The sequence below is a fragment of the Pteropus alecto genome, unplaced genomic scaffold, assembly GCF_000325575.1.
Source record: "Pteropus alecto unplaced genomic scaffold, ASM32557v1 scaffold25, whole genome shotgun sequence".
Lineage (NCBI taxonomy): Eukaryota > Metazoa > Chordata > Mammalia > Chiroptera > Pteropodidae > Pteropus > Pteropus alecto.
In genome coordinates this window covers 17,336,502-17,351,717 of record NW_006441955.1, presented here as the reverse complement: position 1 = coordinate 17,351,717, position 15,216 = coordinate 17,336,502, and the positions used below count along the sequence as shown (strand labels likewise).

General features: G+C 36.9%; 1 pseudogene; it reads left to right on the top strand.

Annotated features, from left to right (window-relative positions):
- Nucleotides 1–13,749: 13,749 nt before the first annotated feature.
- Nucleotides 13,750–14,581, top strand: LOC102889010 (annotated as a pseudogene).
- The last annotated feature ends 635 nt before the right edge of the window (nucleotides 14,582–15,216 follow it).

The window sequence follows — 15,216 nt, the reverse complement described above, 5'->3', positions numbered from 1 at the left end:
ACTGTTGATTTGTTTGTCTATTTTCCCCACTAGAGTACAATATTTTGGAAAGCAGAAAAATGTTTTATTCAACTTTGTGTTCCTATCACCTGTCCCAGTGCATAGCAATGAAAGCTCCTTGAATGAAAGAATGAACTATATATAGGACAAGGCAAAATGAGGTAGGTGCTGTCACCTTCTGCCTTCATATGGCAGGGAGTAAAAGAGAAGACCCTTGGATACCAGACAGCTTGGGTTTAAGCCTTGACTCTGCTATTTAATGAGTGACAATAAGTTATCTCATTTTTATGAGCCTCAGTTTCCTAATCTGTAAAGTGGATATATACTCACATTTCATGGAGTTATTTTGAAGATTAAATTAAATGAGAGAATATAGATTAAATTAAATGAGAGAATATGTTTAATGGGAGGCCTGATACATAGTATGCAATCAGTAATGGTAGTTATTAATATCATCGTTACTATTTTTATCACTATTAAAGCATAGCCAATACAAGCTAAAAGGGCCATTTGAGTGAGGCGGTATGTGTTTATCTTCATTTTGAAGGTTCATTATATTATAAGATAAAATGCTAGACCCCCAGGTAATCCATAATAAAACATCATAACTAAAATAGCATAAGTAGACTGGCAGACCAGCCTAATTTTGCTGCTCCATCTGGTTCCTCTGTCATGATGTGCTGGGGAGAAGGATCCTACTTTAACTGTAATCATTGAATCGCATCTGTTTTTTGTTTGCTCCCACATTCACCCAGTATATATTTTGCAAGGCGTTCTGCACTTAGCACTAAGTGAGGAGTTTAAATAGCATAGAATACTAGAAGATATCTTGACCTCTGAATCAGAATGTCCTGCTTAACTATGGCCAGTTACACCTGTTGTCATCTAATCTATATAAGAAATTAGGAAAGTGGACTAATTAGGAAAGTGGACTATCTGATCTCTAAGATTCCTCATATCATCAAAATTATAATTTCAAATGGAAGCATGGCCCTTATGCTACACAAAATTATAATTGTGATGGGACTAAACTATTAAAGTATTACGTGACCTAGTTTTGCCCACTTTGTCCCCCCTCCTCCTGCTTTCACGATATCACCAGATTAATACTTTGAGTTCGTGTAAGGAAGTCTCCAGAATGCAGGAGGTAGAGGAAATACAATAGCTGCCTGGGTGATTAGCTGGAGGAGAGCAGAGAGAGCTGCAATCTAACAAGGCAGGTAGGTGGACAGGAAAAAGTCAGGGAACCGGAAGATTAGGAGAGAGTATAGAAATGGAGTGACATAGAATAGGGAAAAGGTATTGGCACTATAAGAAGTAGCCAGGGATTCTATGAATTACTCTCCAATCCCATTAATGTCCTTCAAAAGAGGTAAGTAAACCGGAGCAGAAGAACTATACTTCTCTGAATGTAACACCTCCTGAAAGATTGGACTAAATGGGTCAAAATGTCAATGGACTTATACCAACTAATGAAAAGTTGTGTGCATTGAATATGTGTGCATTGAATATGTGTTTAGTTTTCAAAGTAAAAGAAATAAATGGGACATAATTTGAGGTGCCTCCAGAATACTAAAAAATAAAATTTTGACATTTTAGAAATGAGGTAAATGAAAAAGTGATGATCTTCATCATAGTCCAATGGTAAAATGATCAGACCTAATGTAATCCATTTAAATGGCATAATTGACAGAAGTAAAAAAAGTTTTCCAATATTGTGGATGGGAAATTATTTCACAAACATATTAGGATTACTCAAAAAGTTTACTTTTTTCCACTTTTTTTAAACTGATGTTAATAAGGCAATAATATGGTCTATATTTTAAGAAAGTATAGCTACCTTTTTATTCAATATGGTTGACCCTTTCAGCTGAATTTTTAAGGAAAATAAGAGAAAGAACATGGTAAAGACATGAAACCCAATAAATTTAAGAAATCATAAGTAGTTAGACTAGATAAGGAAGTTATTAGACCTGAATTTTAGAAGATTTATTTTGGTTGCAGAGTGTAGGGTGGCAAGGAAGGAAACAAAATCAAGGAGACTTGTTAGAAAACTAGGGCAATAATTCATATGAGAAAAAATGGGAACCTGAACCAGTGTAACTGAGTATGAAGGGATGATAAAAGATTTGGGTTTTAGCCCCAGATTTTGCACTAACTATACATATAATCTTGGACAAATTACTTACTTCTCTAAATCTTAATTTCATAATCTAGAAAATGTGGATAAGAGTGCATAAGTATGTTGGAGGATTTAAAAAAGACAAACAAACAGAGACTCATGGAAATGGACATTAGATTAGTGGTTACCAGAGGCGGGGAGGTGAATTAGACGGGGTAAAAGGGATCAAATATGTGGTGATAGAAAGAAATCTAACTATGGGAGGTGAACATACAATGTAAAGTAAATATATATGCCTTACTGTTAAAATGTACAGCTAAAACTGACTGGATTGTGTTAACCAATGTCGCCACAAAATAATTAATTATTTATTTATTTTTTAAAAAGATAAGGCATGCAAAGCATTCAGCACAATTCCTGGAATGAAAAATATAGACATGGAAATAGTCAGCAAACATGCGGAAGATAAACTATGAAGTTGCCCAAGTATCAGGTATGGAGTTGAAAAGCAGAGTGCCAGTGTCGTCTAGGTTAAGAGAGTGGATCTCTGACTTATCAAATTCTAGCCCTCCTGTTGCTCCAGAATTCCACCACTTCTTTACTGAAGATAAAACATATACCATGTAAATGATGGTGCTGCCACTATCAACCAGCTATTTGCTTCTTGGCAGCTCTGCCTATGGCTTATTTTTGGAACTAGCAGCAAGAAACAAGAGGATGAAAGCATAAGTGAAGGTGGCTGGTCTGCCTTCTTGATAAATCCCACCATTCCCCACTTGGCCTGATGAAGCTGTATGAATTTTCTCAGTTACTCAGATGGGATGTAAAAATGAGGTCTGCTTTTTTATGCTGTTTTGATTTTGAGGTTTAATTAGTGTTGTTTCTGGGGAATTCATTGCTTTAATTAATTATGTGCCCTGATTTCTTCAGTGAAGAATGCCATTGGAAACATGAATATGTAATGAGTACAACTTTATCCCAGCTGAGGAGGGTGGTGGGTACTTGGCTATCACCTCTCAATACAAGTAAAAGGACCTCAGGTACTAAAAGGAGCTGGACCGTAAGGTTTTATTTGTCTTTTTTTTTTTCAACTCAAGTGCTCTTTTGTTTTATTTAAAAGCTGGGTCCATTAACAAAAAATACAGAGAAAAAAAAAACAATAAGATTGCTTTGGTACACTTTTAGACCTCTTAACTGCTTGTAAATCAGTAAGCTAAGTTCTAAATCAGGGTTTTTCAAACTCAGCACATTTTGGACCATGTAATTCCTTGTTGTATGAGGCTTTTCTGTTTAGCAGTATCCATGGCCTCTACCCACTAGACGCTAGTAGCATCTCCCATTTATGACAATCAAAAATGTCTCCAGACATTGGCAAATGTCCCCTGGAGGCAAAATCTCCTGGGTTGAGAACCACAGGTCTAAATGAAGGACTTACTTTTCAGGATGATCAAAGCTAGGGTTATTAATCAACAATAAACATGTGTTCGTTGATAACTTGCAAAACACTGCTTGGTATAAAAAATACAAAAATACTAAAGTATTATGCAATATTGGGGAAGACCTTGGGCCAGCAGTACCTTGGGCCAGCAGTCTAGATCCATGTCTGCTGCTTACTAGCCATGTGTCACTGAGCAATGTATTTACCCTTTCTGAGTGTCCTCATGTTGCTAAGAAACAAACTTGAGAAAAGAAAGGTGAAAAGATATATATTTGCAACTAGATAAGTAGTCTTAGTAATCTTATCGAAAGATCTCTAAAAGCAAACCTTTAGAAATCTTTGTTCTCCAATCTAATATGTTCGATACTTTTATTAATGGCTTCTGTGAATGAAAATGTAATTAATGTGTTAATCCACTGTAAACACAACATGTACTTGGAGCGTCATTAACTCGACGAGAGCACCAGAATTTAAGATGATATTGAAAAGCCACATCTAAGCAAAAGATATTTGCAAATGGAGAATGTAGAGTCATGCATTTGGACTCTAAAATTCACACCATAGCACAAATACCAGATTGGGGAAGTCAGTGTGTATATAAATGAGCAAAGAGGAGAGCAGTAGGAGATGAGACAAGAGATATAGGAATTCAAATTATATGGGGCTTCATAGCTCGTATTAAGAGAAATTTGTCATTTACTCTGAGTGAAATGAAAAGTCATTTGAGAGTTTAAACAAGGGAGTAACAGATTGAATCAATTTTTTATTTTATCAGATTACTTTGGATATATTCAGTATAAATGAAATGTGGATAAGGACAGAAACTTGAAGACCAATTAAGGAACTACTGCAATAAGCCAGGAGAGAGTACAGTTGCTTGGATGAGATGTAGCACAGAGATATAAAAGATTAGATTTGGGATGTCAGAAAAAGAGAGGAGTTGATACTGACTCTAAGATTTTTAGTCTAATTAAGTGGAAAGATAGAGGGCCATGAACTAAAATGTGGAAGACTGGGGGATCAGATTGTGAATAGGTAAGTTGAATGATATAAACATAGCATGAAAAGGTAATAGCTGTGAAGGAGATATTTGGCTTATTCTACAAAACTTTTGAACAAAAACCAGACGTCGAATTTATTAGGTATGACCATATGATTCTGGATAAGAAAGAATTGGTGCAGATGGAATAATGTGAAATAATAACTTAATAATAATACCAACCTTAGCTCATAGTCCTTATGAGCCATGCGCTTTGCAATTATTATCTCATTTAATCCTCAATCAGTCCCAAACTATAGTGTGAGTCACAGTGTGCAAGTGATTAAGCTATGCAAAATTTAGTCTAGGTTCAGATTGACAAGACTGATTACCCCGAGTGAGCTAAAGTTAACATTTCTGTTGTTTTATTATTGTTTCAATTAGTAGGCAATGCAAAAGAATACACATAAGAGCAAGATGGGAAGGAGATACGCCTCTCGAGTGACTACTTGTTTTTTCAAAGAAGCATGCCTAAAGTCGAGTAGTTTTAGCAGCTCATGTGGTGTAAAGATCCTTCCCTTTGGAAGAATCTGCAGCACTATACTTGCCCTTTATTCCTTTTTGGACTGGGAGGTAACCACATTATTTAGACCCTACTGTCAAAGCTCCAGATTCATAATTTCTGGTTGAAGCACTGTTACCTAATCTAATAGTTTCCATATTTTGGTTCTTTCTTAGCCAGTGTGCCCATTTGAGATTTTAGTGCAGCAGGTCTGGCCTAGGCCTGCCATAGCAGTGGGCTAGGATTTAAACCCAGGCAATCTGACTCCTGAACCTGGTCTTAACAACTGCCTGGCACTATGCCCTATACATAAAGGCAGTCAAGAAGAAACTCAAAACCCACTTGTGAAGATGAAGTAGAGTAAATTTAAACCTCAGATATAATATAGACTAGGTGACTAATAAAGCAACTTCAAATGTGTAGAACATAAGACTACCTCTCTGCCAATCTGTTGGGTTGGTGAACTATGATAAAATACAAGAAAGAACTGGAGAAGTGTTATTCTTGTTCTGTATTTCTGCAGAACAGAAATCCATCTACATCCTCGACCATTGGAGTGTCCTCTGTTCTATAACTCACTCAACTTTCTTTTCTCCAAATAAACCCTGCACAGTGGTGTCTCTGTACATACTGTTTCTGCTCCCAGATTACTCTCTTCCCCTCTTTTCACCTGGATAAAACTACTTCAAGACTTGACTGGGAGACCACCTTTTCTATAAAGCCACTTAGAATCCCACTCTTCTATCTAGTCATCTTTGATCTCCCCTCTCTCCCAGAGATAGCTCTTGGACCTGTTTGACAATAGTACTTATTTGATTGTCACGTATATATGTCATATATATATATTTACTTAGAAGTTTCCTCCAAAGATATAATTTCCTTTTCTTGGATTGCTAATGATTTTTTTCTAAGCTCTTTTCCTAGAGGCCAAAACTAAATGTTGTTGCTGACTGTTTTGCATTAGTTTGTCTAAGTAGATGTCTAGCTATCATATGCAGGATGAACTGGAAAGTGACATGGGAAGATCCATATTGGAGGTCCTTGCAATAGTCCAAGTTTAAGGTGTAGAAGACTTGAAAGAGGATAAGAATAGAAAACATGAGGATTAAAGGGAAAAATCAATAGATGTTGTGGGAGAAGAAGGGTGAGAGAAATGAACATACAAGAGTAGATAAAAGGTTTTCTGGAATTATGGCTATATAAATATTAGGTGAAACCCCTTCTAGACAGCACATCAGAAAATGCTTAAAAATTTCTTTCTTAATGCAACAAAATTTTGAATGTATAACTGAGCTGGTGGGAAGGAAGAGAATTATGCAGAGGAGTCCAACAATGCACACACACAAAAAATGAAATTAGTGCCAGAGCCAACCTTTTCTTGGAGGCACAAACTGATTCCTGGTGGCCTAAATTCTGAATTTTAAGGGGTTTCTGACAGTCAACAGGAGCCTAAGCAGAATGAGAGTTTGGATCAAAGACCTCTTCCATAAAGTCAGGACCACCAAAAGGCAATACTCTCAATGGGTGATCTAGAAACAACCTCTACCTATAGAGATAGTCATGGAGACACTTGCCTTTCTCAGCATTAGCGTTGTGTGAAAAGGAAAAATATGGGGGAGGGGGAGAAGGAAAATAAATGTCTCTAATGAGAAGTCCTCATGCAGATCTGCATTCCTATGATCTGAGGGACAAAAGCCATACTGTCCATGTATCTAAAAACCGTAAGCCAAGGGTGACCCTGGTTGGAAGTACTCCCAGAAACTTTGCAGAAAAAGCACATTCACTGTAGAGAAATTAATTTTAGGTACAGACTCAAAGAAAATTCTCAGAGATAACGTTCTGAGATATGTAAGTCCACAATCAAAAATTATCAAACCAAGAAGGAAACAATCAGTAAAAGCTGGCAGACAGAACAAATAGCAGAATAAAGCAATAAAAAATTGATATTGGAACAATCAGACACAAAATAATAAATAACTAGGTTTAATATGTTTAGAAAAATAAGAAAGGGTTTTGAAAATATTGAAAAGATACAAGACACTGTTAGACAGCTAGATATAAAACAGAACCACATAAAAATTCTAGAAATAAAAAAATCAAAATTAAAAAGCAACAGATTAGACTCAGCAATTGAGAGATTTAGTGAACTGGAAAATAGAGATTTAAAAAATTTACGAAACACTGTTTGGAGAGACAAAAGTAAATATGAAGTAGAGGATAAGACACATGGAGGAGGCAGTGAGAAAGTCTGCCATACTCAATCCATTGGTAATGAAATTCTGAAGGAAACATGAGCAGTAGAAACTGCACAATTCAGGTAGACTTCAAAAGCTGCCCCCTGCTATGCAGATTATTAATATTAGAAGAGCATGGATAATTGCTGAGTCCCAAAGCTGAGAGGAAAGGCTGCCACCTTGAGGGAAAATACAGATGAAAGGAAAAATCTGACCATCCTTCTCTCCTTTCTCATTTAAATTAATAGTGTCACATTAACATAATCCCAAAAGAAGGAGGAAGCTGAGGCTTAAAATACATATCTAAGTATAAACTTGCAATGGGTTTATGAAAGAGAAGATGGTAGATTCTCTGGCAGCAGCACTGATTATTGCTTATTCACCCTGTTCATATATCCCAAATAGAATAATCTAAACAATTATTATATTCCCCCTCTCTCCTCTTTAAGAGTGGCTGGGGATATGTCTCTAAGAGAAGATCTGAGAAGCTCACTAGTGTGTCCTAGTTGTGGACATTCTTCTGCAGAAATAATCACACTGAAGAATAGAGGAAGACAAGCTTTTTCTGTAAAGGACGAGATAGGAAATATTTTAGGTTTGAGGGCCTTGTGGTTGATATTACAACTACTAAACTCTGTCATTCTAGTGTAAAAGCTGCCATAGATAATGTGTAAACAAATGAACATGGCTATGTTCCAATGAAACTTTACTTACAAAGGCAGGTGGTAGGCTTTAGTTTGCTAACCCCTGCTATAAAATATTATTTATCTAGAAACACAAATATTTGTGGCATTCAAGAAATGGAATTGTTCTAAAATGGTATTTTAATGATCACTCACTTTTAAAGTCACATTACGATAATTAAAGGAAAATGTGCTATAGAACTTGGGCATAGTGGTAGCGTAAGGGCTGAGAAATACAATCCAGTTAGTCACAGTGGCCCAGTTCAAACAATATACCCTTGGTGGGTTGAGATGGCCAACTGGTTAAGACATAAGACTGCTAAATAATGTATACGTGTTTATGCAAATCATAACAGCCAGTGAAAATGATTCTTTCAGAAGGCAATGTATGTGGCAAAAACTTTGTTGTTTTCACACAGTGAAAGTCATCTACTACTGAGCTAGAGATGCTCCAACATACAGGTTGGGGAGAAATTCCAAGGGGAAGCACAGCATTGGGAAGCAGATGAAACTGAAGCAAGTTTACCACTGTGCCCTCTCCTTTGGATTCTGTCCCTGCTATTACAAAAGGCCATAGCAGTCATTTTGTTACACCCCAGCTACAAATGAACAACGATTTCCACATAAATCAGAATTATTCCATGACTTTTTAAACTATAAATGCAACACAATGCTTTCTTTTGCCATTTTGAACAAAATGGTGTGCCTTACAAATTCTCATTTTTATTGGGAAAATAAAATATATATATACATTATAAGACTTTTACATAATAATTTTTTTTGTTTTCTGCTAAATTTTTAACCAACGAAAAATAATAGCTAATATTACTAATTGTTTACTCTGTTCAGGAGCTATTCTAAACACTCTACATGTATTATCTTATTTAATCCTCATAAGGCTGGCACTATAAGTGAATTGCAAGATACATGTTTAACCTGTGATAGTCATTTAAGATATCAATTTTACTTTTCTTTCCTGGCTTTCCCCATATCCAGTACAAAATGCCCTAGATTAATCACAAAGAATAACTTGCCTTGTGAGATCAAAAAGAAAGTCTGAGCAAACCAGAACACTTGATCTTCCCAACCACTTATCCCTTGCTAGGGGAAGAAAGAAAAAATATATATAAATGAGCTGAGGAACAGGAAAAGTCCTTTTGGGGTGAGATTCAAGTTCCTGGATGTTAGAGTTTGTGCACAAACCCTCACTCCCTAACTCCTGGCTTAGGGGGCAGGGGGCAATCCATAAAACATGTAACCTGTATTACAATGAGACTGCAGGAAAAAAAGACTTACCTTGCTTGCCAAGTGCTTGTCTGCACAGCCTCACTCAGGACTTGCTACTAGAACTTGGGGGAAGGAATTTTGGAAGGAAGGAATGAGTATTAGCAAAGTCAGGCAGAAAAGAGCACAGTTCACGCCACAATGCTACTCCCTACCACACACACTATGTTTCCTGAAAGGCACAAACAATCAGATAACGACCACACTTACAGATCTCAAGATCGGGAAGACAAGTACATCAAAAGATGAATAGGAATGGAAGGAAAGCCTTTTGCCAAATGGACCATGTTTATCAGAGTTGTAAGTAAGATGACTATCAGATGGAATATGCAGCCTAATACTTCATGGAAATCACAGATGCTTAGACAGTAAGTAGCTCAGAGACAAGTCCATCACCATCCAGATCTGTTGGTTTCCCTCACAGACGAGGAATAAACTTGATCAATGGTGATTATCAGCTCAGAAGTGTACAGCCGATTAGCCATCACCAACAACCGGATAGTCAAGAAAAGATCCGCTTCCTCAATACTTCTTCTACTTCCTTCTTTCCAGATATGGAGAAATGAGAGAGGAAAACATTCCATGTTCCTTTTTTCCACAAGCAGCTCCCAAGTGAATGTGTGTGTCAGTTCAGATTCTCTAGGAAGCAGATGCCAAGATAGAATTAGATATGCAAATGATTAATTAAGAGAAACAACTATGAAGAATAAAGGAGAAAGAGCAGGAGTGGAAGGAAGGGGCCTTCGTACCATGATACTCCTCTGATACTTGTGAAAAGAGAGAGGAAGAAAGGTTTGGGTAGACAAAGCCCCCAGGTTTCAGTGCAGATCTCAGAAAGTTTTGACTGGGTCAGTGAAGCACCCCAGAGCAAAGTTTGTCCATTAGAAGAGTCTTGTGTTGGGCAAGAGCAGCTCAACTCCAGTATACTTTCCATGCTCAGTTATAGAGCAGCCCAGGGAGCATATAGCCTCTTTGTCATGGACACTTCAATGGATCTCAAAGGTACAGCATATAGAGGTTGTCAATTAACTATCCCTTTGCAGCATGTTTTCACTTCCAGGGAGATATGAGCAATACATTCCATGAGCTGCCACAAGATTTATTAAGTCTATTCTGGGATGATGGTATGGGCTTCACAGTTGGATATGGGGGTGAAATTATAAAGATTTTGTTCCAAGCCAGAATTAATAAGATCAGTCTCATTCAACAGGTTATAAAAAAGAACTAGGATACCTTTTTCACATTCACCTCCTCCCACTGCTCTTCCTCTCTCACCGTTCAAACACCTGCTCTGGGATCAGGACCCTCTTCAAACAAATGGCAGTGCAGGTAATATTTAAATATACTTTGACACCACTTTTAATACTGGTATAAGGATATGTGAATTTTTTTACTGGTTTCTGTCTTCGCATTTCATCCAAAAGAGTAAATATGTGGTCAAGAAAGAGGAATCACTCCTAATTTGGGACAGACCTCAAATCAAGCACATACAGATAAGAGAGGCTGTAATACTATTATTGAACTTAATCAAAGGGGCAAGGGAGTTTTCTTTGAATAAATGGCTTAGAGCTAAGATCTGAAGAGGGGAGGGAAGGACATTCTGGCAGAAGAATCAAAATGAACAATAGCCCTGAGTGGCTGGGGTAGGGGTATAAGATGAGACTAAACAGAGTCAGATTTTCTCACATGAGTTTTCATTGTCCTAACAGTAACAGTAGGGTTTTAATCAGAGGATTGGGGTAAGAGGAGGATGATATGTTCAGAATTGTTCTTGAAAAAAATTCCTCTGTTTGAGGAATGGAGAACAGATTGAAGGATGCATGAGGAGACGCAGAGATATTTAGGAGCCATTTTGTTCTTGTTTCATTTTAGTAGCCCAGGTGAAAGATGAGGCTACCTTGGACAAAGAGCAGTAGAGTCAAGAAATATTTAAATGGCAAATATCCAAAACTCACTGGTAGATTAGATATGGGATTTGAGAAAGTGGAAGGTGTCGAGATGACTCTCAGGTTTCAAGATAGCACAACTGGATGAATAATAATGGCATTCTCTAAAAGGATGAATACCAAAAGAGAATCAAGTTGGAAGACACGGCTGTGAGTTCAGAATTAAACACTTTACAAATTAGAAATCTTTCCTTTTCAAGTAATTAAAAAGCCCAACGTAATGTAGCTTAAACAAAGAAAAGATATTGCATCACATAACTGTAAAATCTATAAGAGGGCCTGGCTTCATGAGTGGCCTCATTTAAGTGTCAGACGGCATCACCAGGATCTATCTCTCATTCTATGTCATCTGGAATGGCTGGCTACTCTCAAAATTTGTACGGTGGCTCCTGGGAAGCTTCAGGTTCACACCTTCTCAATACGAGTCAAGTGCAAGAGGAAATTTTCTTCCCAAAAGTTGAACAAAAAATTCATAATAAAATCTCCTTAGTCTTTATGGTCTTGATTTGGGTACATGCCCAACCCTGAATGAATTCCTGTTGCTAGGATATGCTAATTGTATTCTGCAGCCTGAGGCTTAAGTCATCTTCAAAAAGAAGTTCATGGCTGAAAATGGAGGAGGGTTACAAATTCCAAAACAATATCAGGTGCTACTGCCACAAAAAGGATAAGTGGACATGGAGTAGTGAAAACAAGATAAAACTATCTCTTTTAGGTGAACATAATTTCCAAAGTTAACAACAGGCAGATGGTGGACATTTTTAAAAATGAAAGCTTTATTGACAAATAAGTGGTACTGAAAATTAGCTCTGAGCATTGCCAGAGGTCATGACTATGGCCTTTCAGTTGTAACTGGCTCAATACAAGGATACAGACCATATGGGACGAAATTAACATAAGATAATTCCAAGAATATCTATTTTTTGGCAAAGATGATCTGGAAGGTCCATCAGATGTCTTGCTGTAAAATAATCAAAATTGATTTTTTTTTCTATTTATGTTTAATTCACATCATGTAGGTTCAGTCAATTTTACTTTTCCCATTTTATAAGTACTACTCCAGGTATCAATAAAAATAGGTAAAGACCTTGGCACCTAGAATGAACAAAAGCAGGATGCAGCCCTCTCTATTTCCTGCCAGACTTATTTCTGCCTGGGAATGCTAAACTATGCGCACACACACACACACACGCGTGCACGCACACACATGCACACATGCACGCACACACACACCCCTTGGGGGTGCTATCTTGGTAAGATTGAAAGCGAAAAGTAGTTTCCACTAGAGGGTGCTAAGCCTCAAAATAAAAATACAAACCAAGTACTTTTGATTTTCTCATACTTTTCAATATTCATTGAGCAACTAATAGCTGTATTAACCTGGATTCCCCCGAAAGCAGAGCCTGAAGCAAAGCTTGTGTGCTACTAATTTATTATAGATCCCAGGGAACAGGAATGAAAGAAAAGGAGGAGGCAGGAAAAAAGTGAGAGCCAATCCAAGAAGATGCATTTTTAGCAGGTCACATCTTGTTACTAAATACAGCTGATTCCTAAATCTTATAGTACCTTCCACTAAAAGGCCGCGTAAGAAACTGCTTCATCGAACAGTCCATCTAGACTGGATCAATCTTCCACTGCCCAAGTTTCACCCAGTGGGGTTTTAATTCCCTCCATCTGAGTTGCATGGATACAGACCCTGAGCATGTCTTCAGGGTCTCATGCCAGTGTCTACAGAACAGAAGGTAAGAATTGCAGAGTAGTTGAAGAATGTTTGTCCTTTGACACTAAACATTAATTATCACTTTCCAGTTAAGAAGACAACTCGTTGTGGGTTTTCTAGGTACTTCTTAGTTCAAAATAGATTCCATTGACTTGATAGTCATCTAAGAAATTAGTTTTGTTGATTACCTCTATATTAATCCTGTTTACCTTTGCCAAATAAATACCACATTATAACTGATTGAGTAAGCAGTGCTATTTGTTTTTAAGAATGAGAACTTTTTAAATTTTTTTCAAGTCGATTCATTTTGAAATATTTAACTTTTACTGTGGCATTAGAAACAGATGGACTAGGAAGAGAAGACATTTAAGCTGTGTCTTTAAATAACTATTGTACAACACTACAAGCTTGTTTTCCATTTGTCTACTTAGTAAATCAAGCAAATGTTTTATAGAAAGATTTGTCTGCCATAATAATTTGCATCCATTTGTCCCACCTGCTAAATAATACGTTTTAAATCTTCCTTTGTTATTTTTAACAAATTTATTTATAAAATACACTCTTTTAAGTTGACTTTTTATTTGGAAATAATTTCAAAAAGTTGCAAAAATAAAAATAGTACAAATGAATATCCTTATACTCTTTATCCAGATCCACCCATTGTTAACATTTTGCCCTGTTATATACAGCTATATATCATGGTTCTTTGCCCCTAAATACTTCAATGTGTATTTCTTAAGATTAGGGATAGTCTCACCCTTTTGGCTCTCTGAGTGGCACCATGGCCGTCAGCAAGAACGAGCACCTAATGTAAGGCGGCAAAAAAGGATCCAAGAAGAAAGTGGTTGACCTATTTTCTAAGAAAGATTGGTATGATGTGAAAGCACTAGCTATGTTCAATATAAGAAATATTGGGAAAACACTAGTCACAAGAACTCAAAGAACCAAAATCACATCTGATGGTCTCAAGGGTCATGTTTTTGAAGTGAGCCTAGCTGATCTGCAAAATGAAGTTGCATTTAGAAAATTCAAGCTAATTACTGAGGATGTTCAGGGAAAAAATTGCCTAATTTCCATGGCATGGATCTTACCTGTGACAAAATGTGCTCCATGGTCAAAAAATGGCAGCCCGTGACTCAAGCTCATATTGACGTCAAGACAACCGATGGTTATTTGCTTTGTCTGCTCTGCATTGGTTTTACTAAAAAAAAAACAACAATCAGATTTGGAAGACCTCTTGTGCTCAGTATCAACAGGTCCACCAAATCCAGAAGAAGATAATGGAAATCATTACCCAGGAGGTGCAGACAAATGACTTGAAAGAAGTGGTCAATAAATCGATTCCAGATAGCATTGGAAAAGACATAGAAAAGGCTTGCCAATCTATTTATCCTCTCCATGACGTCTTGGTTAGAAAAGTCAAAATGCTGAAGAAGAACAAGTCTGAATTGGGAAAACTCATGGAGCTTCATGGTGAGGGTAGCAGTTCTAGAAAAGCTACTGGGGGCGAGACAGGTGCTAAAGTTGAACGAGCTGGTAGATATGAGCCCCGCAGTCCAAGAACTTGTTTAAAAATCAAATTTTTCACAGTGACAAATAAAATCTATTTTTGATTTTTTTTAAAAAAAAAGAAGGAGTCTCTCAGATAATGGATTATAAAATCTACTGTTCATATTCAATGTTAGCAGTTGATCTACTAATGCTTTTATAGTATTCTGTGCTTCTCAGGATAGACATTTGGAGCCGCATGACTTCTGTCTGTCCCTCATTGATGATATTAATTTTGATCACTTCATCAAGGTATTTGACTTCTTTGCTATGTGTTTATTGTTTTTTATTCTTCTTTGCTGCTAAGAAGCAATTTGTGAGAAGACACAAAAAGACTATACAAAAATCTCGTTCCTAAGCAAAATTTCCCTCTAGATTTAGCATCTATTGATACTTGCCTAATCCAGTCTTCACTATAATAGTTACAAAATTTATTATTTTTTTATTTTTTTCTCTCCAGAACAGTCAGTCCTTGGCATTCTACTGTAAGCAACAGCCCTTCCACCATCACTACCACCACCCCAGTATCATTAATAAAGATTCACTAATTACCATGATTTTCAACAGGTTAGAATTTATTACTGTACTCAATTATTTTGTTGCTTAAATTGTCCCAGAATTGGCCAGTTGGAGGCCTTCAAAGTCAGCTCCTGTGTTCTTGTGACATCTTTTTTAAAATTATTTTCCAGAATTTCTTTAC